The 10,355-nt window shown below is 42.8% G+C and overlaps 1 long non-coding RNA gene across 1 annotated transcript; it reads right to left on the reverse strand.

Annotated features, from left to right (window-relative positions):
- Positions 1-201: 201 nt before the first annotated feature.
- Positions 202-10,126, reverse strand: LOC124278225. Its single transcript, XR_006899030.1, has 3 exons — positions 9,943-10,126; positions 833-879; positions 202-363 (listed from the first exon to the last, which is right to left on the reverse strand). It is a non-coding gene; the product is annotated as an uncharacterized LOC124278225 (long non-coding RNA).
- Positions 10,127-10,355: the final 229 nt, after the last annotated feature.

Below are 10,355 nucleotides of genomic sequence, written 5' to 3' on the forward strand. Positions count from 1 at the left end.
ACATCCGGTTTCATCGATCGTCATTTTCATCTGTCTGGTCTGGTTTTCTATGATCTTTAAGATGATGGTGATGTTGTCGACAGAAGACAGCACGGCTGCATAAAATAACGACGTTGTCAATCCTGTCTTCGACATTCTATTGATGACAAGCAAACTTAACGTATTTCCGGGAAATCCAAACGCAAATATAATCCAAAATGTAGTATGTGTTAAGAAAGTCAACTATTTCTGTTAACCTGTAATATTCTGCTGGATACATAGGCGTTGTCACATTGGTGTGTAAGGTGATGTTTTCATCGACTGTTGCCATAGTGATTGTATCAGTTGCTATTGTATCAGTCAGGTCCATATATGGCAAAACGTCTGAAAAAAACGTCAAAACAAACCCCAGTTACCCTTAGAAACAATGTATAAAGAAGTCAATACACATTAAAACATTAATTCCTGGCTTGTTTGTTTGTTTGTTTGATGTGTGACGCCGCACTACATGTCGGCAATCTGGACCAGACAATCCAGTGATCAACATCATTAACATCGATCTACGCAACTGGGATTATATCAACGAGCCTGACCACCTGATCCAGTTAGTTGCCTTTTACATTAATTTTAAAAGACGAGGAGCCCCCACAACATTAGTGATCCACAAAAGATATTAGGGTTTCGGTTTAAAAAAACAAACAAAAACATGGACACGTCCTAAAATCCTATGAAGGATAAACATGGTAAACAATGACTCCTTTATCTCTGAGTAAACGTATAGTTTGAAGCAAGGGAAATAAAAAGTGTTCTGCCCATTTTCTCTCGAACAGACATCTAAGATGTTTACACTCACCGGACTAGCCTCCCGCGTACGGTTATTGCTCCTTGTTCACGAAGATTCTGTAAAGGTAAATCAAAATTGTTGATGATGTACCACCACGTCATCAATATAAAGTGATTTATCTCACTGGCAAGGTCATCATGATGTTCACTTCGAAGGTCAGACGTTTAACTAAGGGTTCATTATTTAGGCATTTTAAAATACATATTAATATAATAAATAATAAATGTATATACTCATGCCAATATCGGTTGTCACCCCTTTAATGTTTTAATTGGAGAGGGGTGTGGTGGGGTGTGAGGTGTGTGGGTTAGTGGGGGAGGGGTGACAACCATTATTGGCATGAGTATTTATATAGCGCCAATTTCCAGTTCTGTTAAACTGCTCAAAAGCGCTTTTTGGTTCTCTGGTTTCATTCGTGTGGGACGTGCCAATTAGCACTTATCAGAGGGTACACAAAGTCCACAGTCCAGGACTACCATTTGTCCGATTTCCATTTTTTCGTGGAAGCCGTGGTGGCTGCAACTGAGCGTTCTAGGCGTGCTGGCGATTAGGTGAGGGCGTGGGTCTGAATCCCGAAAGGGACTCAAAATTTCAAAACAGGAGCATGAAGTATCTGAAATAGGCTGATTTGCATCGCTTTCGATATGTGAAATCAGATATACAGAATTTCGAAGTCTCGACGTTGATTGGTGGATGAAAGTTCTTGTGACCCATCCACCTATTGTGGCGTCCCCAGATTTCAGAGTGGACCATAATGATATTGAGCAACAAATAGTCCAAAACATATATAAGTTAAGTGTGTTGATTTGATAATTTATTGAAAGTCCTGGACCAGCTGCCTATGTTTTTCTCACTTATCCGATCGCTCAACATTCCCGTTACATGCATTGTTAATGCTGTCAAGTGCAATGCATTAACTCCCTTGGTCAAAGTCACAATCAGCTAAATTACAAACGGCAACATATCTGTCCCCAGAGAGACTCTGAAACAACGGTTCCAACGCATCCTCACTACTTGACGGGTTGTTATAATGGCGGTCAACACCGGAAGTACATACAACGTGAGACTGTGTATACAGGAAACTAATCAAGGTACGATTACAACAGAGTCCTCGACATCACTTCATGAAAGGATATCGATCTCATGTGTTTTTTGTTCAGCTCGAAAACAAACATGAACAATGGGATTTTAGACACCGTCATAATCATGTTTGGCATGCTCCACCAGGCAATGCGTTAGCTTATGACTCAGTAGTAACATATACTTGATGTGCCAAAAAAGGCAACAGGTAATAAGGGAACGTATAAACTGTGAATGCTCTTACGTATGGAACTGAGAGGGACATTGTCGTATTAGTCGCGTTGTCGCCCTCTCTCAAATACAAGGAAAATGAGGCAAACTTAACTAAAGCGCGACAATGCGACAATGCGACATTTCGCCCATTTGTCGCATTGTCGCGATGTCGCATGTCGCGTTTTTGAATAATATTTTTCTATTCCTCCAAAGGGCGACGATGCGACATAGCGACAATTTTCAAGGTCAAAATATGTCGCGTTGTCGCATTGTCGTCCAAACGTCAAAATATGTCGCGTTGTCGCATTGTCGTCCAAACGTTGTCGCATTGTCGTGCTCTGCTTAATTTTGCCTCATTTTGCTTGTATTTGAGAGGGCGACAACGCGACAAATGCGAGAACGCGACAATGTCCCTTCCAGGATTTCATACTTACGACGCATTTGACTCTGACTCAGTAACTCGGTTATCACAGTTACTTTCTCCTCAATGGTTGCGTGCATTCTTCCCAATGGTGTCACTTTCTCCTTTCTCTCAATGGTTGCGTGCATTCTTCCTCAATAGTGTCATTCTCTTTCTCCCAATGGTTCCGCACATTCTTCCTCAATGGTGTCATTCTCTTTTCTCTCAATGGTTCCGTACATCCTTCCTCAATGGGGTCACTCTCTTCTCTCTCAATGGTTCCGTGCATTCTTCCTCAATGGGGTCACTCTCTTTCTCTCAATGGTTCCGTACATTCTTCCTCAATGGGGTCACTCTCTTTCTCTCAATGGTTCCGTGGATTTTCCCTCAATGGTGTCACTCTCTCTTTCTCTCAATGGTTCCGTACATTCTTCCTCAATGGTGTCATTCTCTTTCTCTCAATAGTTCCGTACATTCTTCCTCAATGGGGTCACTCTCTCTCTCTCTCAATGGTTCCGTGCATTCTTCCTTAAAGGTGTCATTCTGTCTTTCTCTCAATGGTTCCGTACATTCTTCCCTCAATGGGGGTCACTCTCTTTCTCCCCAATGGTTCCGTGCATTCTTCCCTCAATGGTGTCATTCTCTCTTTCTCTCAATGGTTCGTACATTCTTTCCTCAATGGGTCACTCTCTTTTCTCTCAATGGTTCCGTACATTTCTTCCTCAATGGTGTCATTCTCTCTTTCTCTCAATGGTTCCGTACATTCTTCCTCAATGGGGTCACTCTCTCTTTCTCTCTCAATGGTTCCGTACATTCTTCCTCAATGGTGTCATTCTCTCTTTCTCTCAATGGTTCCGTACATTCTTCCTCAATGGGGTCACTCTCTTTCTCTCAATGGTTCCGTGCATTCTTCCTCAATGGGGTCACTCTCTTTCTCTCAATGGTTCCGTGCATTCTTCCTCAATGGGTGTCATTCTCTTTCTCTCAATGGTTCCGTACATTCTTCCTCAATGGGGTCACTCTCTTTCTCTCAATGGTTCCGTACATTTCTTCCTCAATGGTGTCATTCTCTCTTTCTCTCAATGGTTCCGTACATTCTTCCTCAATGGGGTCACTTTCTCTCTCTCAATGGTTCCGTACATTCTTCCTCAAAGGTGTCATTCTCTCTTTCTCTCAATGGTTCCGTACATTTCTTCCTCAATGGGGTCACTCTCTTTTCTCTCAATGGTTCCGTACATTCTTCCCTCAAAGGTGTCATTCTCTCTTTCTCTCAATGGTTCCGTACAATCTTCCTCAATGGTGTCTCTCTCTTTCTCTCAATGGTTCCGTGCATTCTTCCTCAAAGGTCACTCTCTCTTTCTCTCAATGGTTCCGTGCATTCTTCCTCTCAATAGTGTCATTCTCTCTTTCTCTCAATGGTTCCGTGCATTCTTCCTCAAAGGTGTCATTCTCTCTTTCTCTCAATGGTTCCGTACATTCTTCCCTCAATGGGGTCACTCTCTTTCTCTCAATGGTTCCGTGCATTCTTCCTCAATGGTGTCATTCTCTCTTTCTCTCAATGGTTCCGTGCATTCTTCCTCAATGGTGTCATTCTCTCTTTCTCTCAATGGTTCCGTACATTCTTCCTCAATGGTGTCATTCTCTCTTTCTCTCTAAATGGTTCCGTGCATCCTTCCTCAATGGTGTCACTCTCTTTCTCTCAATGGTTCCGTGCATTCTTCCTCAATGGTGTCATTCTCTTTCTCTCTCAATGGCTCCGTACATTCTTCCTCAATGGGGTCACTCTCTCTTTTCTCTCAATGGTTCCGTGCATTCTTCCTCAATGGTGTCATTCTCTCTTTCTCTCATTGGTTCCGTACATTCTTCCTCAATGGGGTCACTCTCTTTCTCTCAATGGTTCCGTGCATTCTTCCTCAATGGTGTCATTCTCTCTCTCTCTCAATGGTTCCATACATTCTTCCTCAATGGGGTCACTCTCTCTTTCTCTCAATGGTTCCGTGCATTCTTCCTCAATGGTGTCATTCTCTCTCTCTCTCAATGGTTCCGTGCATTCTTCCTCAATGGTGTCACTCTCTCTTCTCTCAATGGTTCCGTGCATTCTTCCTCGAAGGTGTCACTCTTTCTTTCTCTCAATGGTTCCGAGCATTCTTCCTCAAAGGTGTCACTCTCTCTTTCTCTCAATGGTTCCGTGGATTCTTCCTCAATGGTGTCATTCTCTCTTTCTCTCAATGGTTCCGTGCATTCTTCCTCAAAGGTGTCACTCTCTCTTTCTCTCAAAGGTTCCGTGGATTCTTCCTCAATGGTGTCATTCTCTCTTTCTCTCAATGGTTCCGTGGATCATTCCTCACCGGGGTCACTCTCCCTTTCTCTCAATGGTTCCGTGCATTCTTCCTCAAAGGTGTCACTCTCTCTTTCTCTCAATGGTTCCGTGCATTTCTTCCCTCAAAGGTGTCACTCTCTCTTTCTCTCAATGGTTCCGTGGATTCTTCCTCAATGGTGTCATTCTCTCTTTCTCTCAATGGTTCCGTGCATTCTTCCTCAAAGGTGTCACTCTCTCTTTCTCTCAATGGTTCCGTGGATTCTTCCTCAATGGTGCCATTCTCTCTTCTCTCAATGGTTCCGTGCATTCTTCCTCAATAGTGTCATTCTCTCTTTCTCTCAATGCTACCTCTCTACCACAGTAGTTTTACTACTTTTACTAAAGCACTGAGTGTGGATGTGATGTTTCAGGTAAGCACAAACTATAATTATAGTGAGTGAGTTTGGTTTCACACCGCTTTTAGCAATATTCTAGCAATATCATGGCAGGGGACATTAGAATTAGGCTTCACACATTGTACCTATGTGGGGAATCGAGCCCAGGTCTTCAGCGTGTCGGGCGGACGCTTTAACAACTGTTAAATCTATTATATCTATTATCATATCGCTTATATGAATTAACGCAGGACAAAGTAGCACAGCTTAATGGCCAACATGATCTGCATAATTTCAGAATTGAGAATGACATTTGGAAACACTTTCAAATTTGTCAGATATGTTCATGTGAATGACATCAGAGCTTTGTTCATTTTAAACAGTTGCATCTTTGGGGCTTTTGTCAGTACTCTTTCACACAGACACAATCTGCTTCTGGATCAATACGGTGGTGCTGTTCAAAGCGGTTAAACCTCGCTTGTGGTACAGTCTAAGTAAACATAGGCTCAGTATTATTCGTTACACTGCTATACTGGAGTCTAACAAAACCTAGTAGAAGGTCGCGTCAGTTAACCTTTTGGACTGACCAATCAGAACACAGCTTACCAAATCGCGAAAGTTAACATTCGCACATACCGTTTGAACCTTTACCTCAAAAACTCGAACGATTCCGAATGCTATTTTCCACACGATCGCTTCCGAGTGATACACTCAATGAGTAAACAGTCGCTGAAAATAGCGTTTTTGTCAATATTCAAGGATGTCATCTTGCGAAAATATAAGCAAATAGTAACCATGTCTTTAGAAACCCACAAGCGTACCTTCTGCATGTCAAATATCTGTGTTTTATGCGGATGTTCGTTTGTTGATAGATCAGTGTCAGCGATCAGGATCGGGAAGAGAAAATCCCAAAACCGCTTTGTAAGTCCCGCCGAACCCTAACCAGTAGTCGTTGTCTGATTGGTTAAATCCGTTCGGCCGTCTCGCGTTTGATTGGACGGTCATAGGTTGTTCAAAGGTTAGCTGACGCGACCTTCTACTAGGTTTTGTTAGACTCAGTATAGCAGTGTAACGAATAATACTGAGCCTAAGTTTACTTAAACTGGCTTGTGGTTACAGTCTTAAACAGCCAAGGGAGGTAACCCTGTCCAGTCAGTGTACTCAGACTACTGGGCCATCTAAGCCGTAAACGACTCTGTCGTTCTGGGGCAAATGTTTATAAGAGCATGCTTGTTTCACACACCAGGTCATGTTTCCATACAAAGGTTACGTGTAAATTATTAACATGGGACAGTTAACGTCCCGCTAAAATCACAGGCTGCACAGCCCATCATTGAAAACGCAAAAGTTGTTATCATAGACTTACGACTGTCATAACACTGAGGTGATCGTAACTCCCAGACTTTAACATAGACTTACGACTGTCGTAGCACTGAGGTGATCGTAACTCCTACACTTTAACATAGACTTACGACTGTCATAACACTGAGGTGATCGTAACTCCCAGACTTTAACATAGACTTACGACTGTCGTAGCACTGAGGTGATCGTAACTCCTACACTTTAACATAGACTTACGACTGTCGTAGCACTGAGGTGATCGTAACTCCCACACTTTAACATAGGCTTACGACTGTCGTAGTGCTAAGGTGATCGTAACTCCCATACTTTAAGATAGACTTACGACTGTCGTAGCGCTAAGGTGATCGTAACTCCCACACTTTAACACTGAGGTGATCGTAACTCCCACACTTTAACATAGACTTACGACTGTCGTAGCACTGAAATGATCGTAACTCCCACACTTTAACATGGACTTACGACTGTCGTAGCACTCAGGTGATCGTAACTCCCACACTTGAACATGGACTTACGACTGTCGTAGCACTGAGGTGATCGTAACTCCCACACTTTAACACTGGAGGTGATCGTAACTCCACACTTTAACATAGACTTACGACTGTCGTAGCACTGTGGTGATCGTAACTCCCATACTTTAACACAGACTTACGACTGTCGTAGCACTGAGGTGATCGTAACTCCCATACTTTAACATAGACTTACGACTGTCGTAGCACTGAGGTGATCGTAACTCCCATACTTTAACATAGACTTACGACTGTCGTAGCACTGAGGTGATCGTAACTCCCACACTTTAACATATAGACTTACGACTGTCGTAGCACTGAGGTGATCGTAACTCCCACACTTTAACATAGACTTACGACTGTCGTAGCACTCAGGTGATCGTAACTCCCACACTTTAACATGGACTTACGACTGTCGTAGCACTGAGGTGATCGTAACTCCCACACTTTAACACTGAGGTGATCGTAACTCCCACACTTTAACATAGACTTACGACTGTCGTAGCACTGTGGTGATCGTAACTCCCATACTTTAACACAGACTTACGACTGTCGTAGCACTCAGGTGATCGTAACTCCCATACTTTAACATAGACTTACGACTGTCGTAGCACTGAGGTGATCGTAACTCCCATACTTTAACATAGACTTACGACTGTCGTAGCACTGAGGTGATCGTAACTCCCACACTTTAACATATAGACTTACGACTGTCGTAGCACTGAGGTGATCGTAACTCCCACACTTTAACATAGACTTACGACTGTCGTAGCACTGAGGTGATCGTAACTCCCACACTTTAACATAGACTTACGACTGTCGTAGCACTGAGGTGATCGTAACTCCCATACTTTAACATAGACTTACGACTCGAGCGTTACGATCGCTTTGAGGAACAGGGCCCAGCCCTTCATCCCCTCCCTGAACATCAAACGGTGATTATCTGATTTATACCTATTATTAGTGTTCCTGCGCTATAGATTCACCTTTCTAAACGTGCTTTTAACAAATGTAACTGTCTCAAAATTATAGAGAAATGACAGATCAAACGTAGTAACATTGTTCAACTTGTACAAATCGTTTCGATTCTGGATTTTGGAATCAATTCTCATGATTGACGGGGGCTGAATGTGAAAAATGACGATGCAAAGATTTGTTTGTTTTGAAGCATAACGACACGCTATTGTTCCTGGAGTATCTCCTAGGCAACAAATTCACAGGCCATTCTAAACGTGTTTGCTGTATATTATAGACGAAATGCGTATATCTAGCTACGGTTATAACTAACCAAACGTAGTCGACACTTCGAGTTCGTTATAACCGGAGTTGACTGTACTTTGACGTGTCTGTTGTCAAGCATAACGACACGCTAATGTTCGGCTGGGTCCGGGATAGACATTCACCGGCCATTCTAAACGTGTATTTAAACAAGTGAAGCTGATACAAAATTATGGAGAAATGATATATCAACTGAAACATGGAATCAACAGATTAGTATGACTGATGCTATGCAGAAACTGTGGTATAGTGATTAAAACAATCCAGTTTGGCAACACAGCATACGTTATGGATCTTCACAAGGACAATATGGGTTGCTGATGACCAGATATGACACGGATTTTCACAAGAGACAATATGGGTTGCTGAAGACCAGATATGACACGGATTTTCACAAGAGACGATATGGGTTGCTGAAGACCAGATATGACACGGATTTTCACAAGAGACAATATGGGTTGCTGAAGACCAGATATGACACGGATTTTCACAAGAGACAATATGGGATGATGAAGACCAGATATGACACGGATCTTCACCAGAGACAATATGGGATGATGAAGACCAGATATGACACGGATCTTCACAAGAGACAATATGGGATGATGAAGACCAGATATGACACGGATCTTCACAAGAGACAATATGGGATGATGAAGGCCAGATATGACACGGATCTTTACAAGAGACAATATGGGTTGCTGAAGACCAGATATGACATGGATCTTTACAAGAGACAATATGGGTTGCTGAAGACCAGATATGACACGGATCTTCACAAGAGACAATATGGGATGATGAAGACCAGATATGGCATGGAGTGAGTGAGTTACGGTATCACTGAGCAATATTCCAACTATATGACGGCGATCTGTAAATAATCGAGTTTGGACCAGACAATCCAGAGACAATATGGGTTGCTGAACACCAGTTATGACACGGATCTTTACAGGGACAATACGGTTACCCGTTGCTGAGGACCAATTTTACCAGAATCTTCACGGGACATGTGTTGTCCAAACTGTCGGGCAACATACAGTATACACTCATGTTTGATGTTAGATAGACATGACACAAACAAGTACCTGTTAACGACTACGTTGCAGTTGGTACAGGTCCGCGGTTGTATTTAGTACAGGTCCACGGTTGTATTTGGTACAGGTCCACGGTTGTATACTAGAAACTACCTCACGTCGTACACATCAACACATTAAAAACTCGACACGGGTGTTATAGAACTCGTGAAAATCCGGGTTAGAATTGGTCTTCAGTAACCCATGCTTGTCGTAAGAGGCGTCTAACAAGATCGGGGGTCAGGCTCGCTGACCTAGTTGACACATGTCATCGTATTCTAATTGCGTAGAACGATGCTAATGTTTTTGATCACTGGATGATCTGGTCCAGACGCGATCATTTACAGACTGCCGTCACATAGCTGGGATATTGCCGAGTGCGGCGTTAAACAACAATCAATCAACAAGTTAGAGAGGACCCTAGCTCGTCATCTGATGCCGTTACTGATACAACTGTTTCCATACGTTAGTTCTCTATTGCTAGATACCATAGTAAATACACAACATACTTACTGAGTCGGCCAGACGAAACAGCAGCAGTAAACCTCCACCCCAGTCGCCGAGCGCCGGGCAGCACGTTTCCTCTCGGGCGAGGATATCCGATGTATGAAATCACAGCTCCGGTGAGTTGACATGTGTTCATGTAACAAGAGGCGGGCAGTGTTGTCAGTGTTTTACAAACGAGTGGGAGAAGCCTACGTTAACCTGATTTCTCCAGCAAACGGTGTCCGGTAGTCTTATCAGTTTTGAAACGAAACCCAACAAGGCGCATTTATGTGTTCAAATTAATTATATTTGCACATGCATTATTCTGTTGGAAATCGACAAATTGTGTGTTTGTATGGTGCTCAAGGCATGTTTTAATCATTGCTCTTAACGCTGCACTCAGCAATATTCCATGTATATGAGAGCGGTCTGTGAATATT

This window comes from Haliotis rubra, unplaced genomic scaffold, assembly GCF_003918875.1.
Source record: "Haliotis rubra isolate DU_JTF1 unplaced genomic scaffold, ASM391887v1 Scf233, whole genome shotgun sequence".
Classification (NCBI taxonomy): domain Eukaryota; kingdom Metazoa; phylum Mollusca; class Gastropoda; order Lepetellida; family Haliotidae; genus Haliotis; species Haliotis rubra.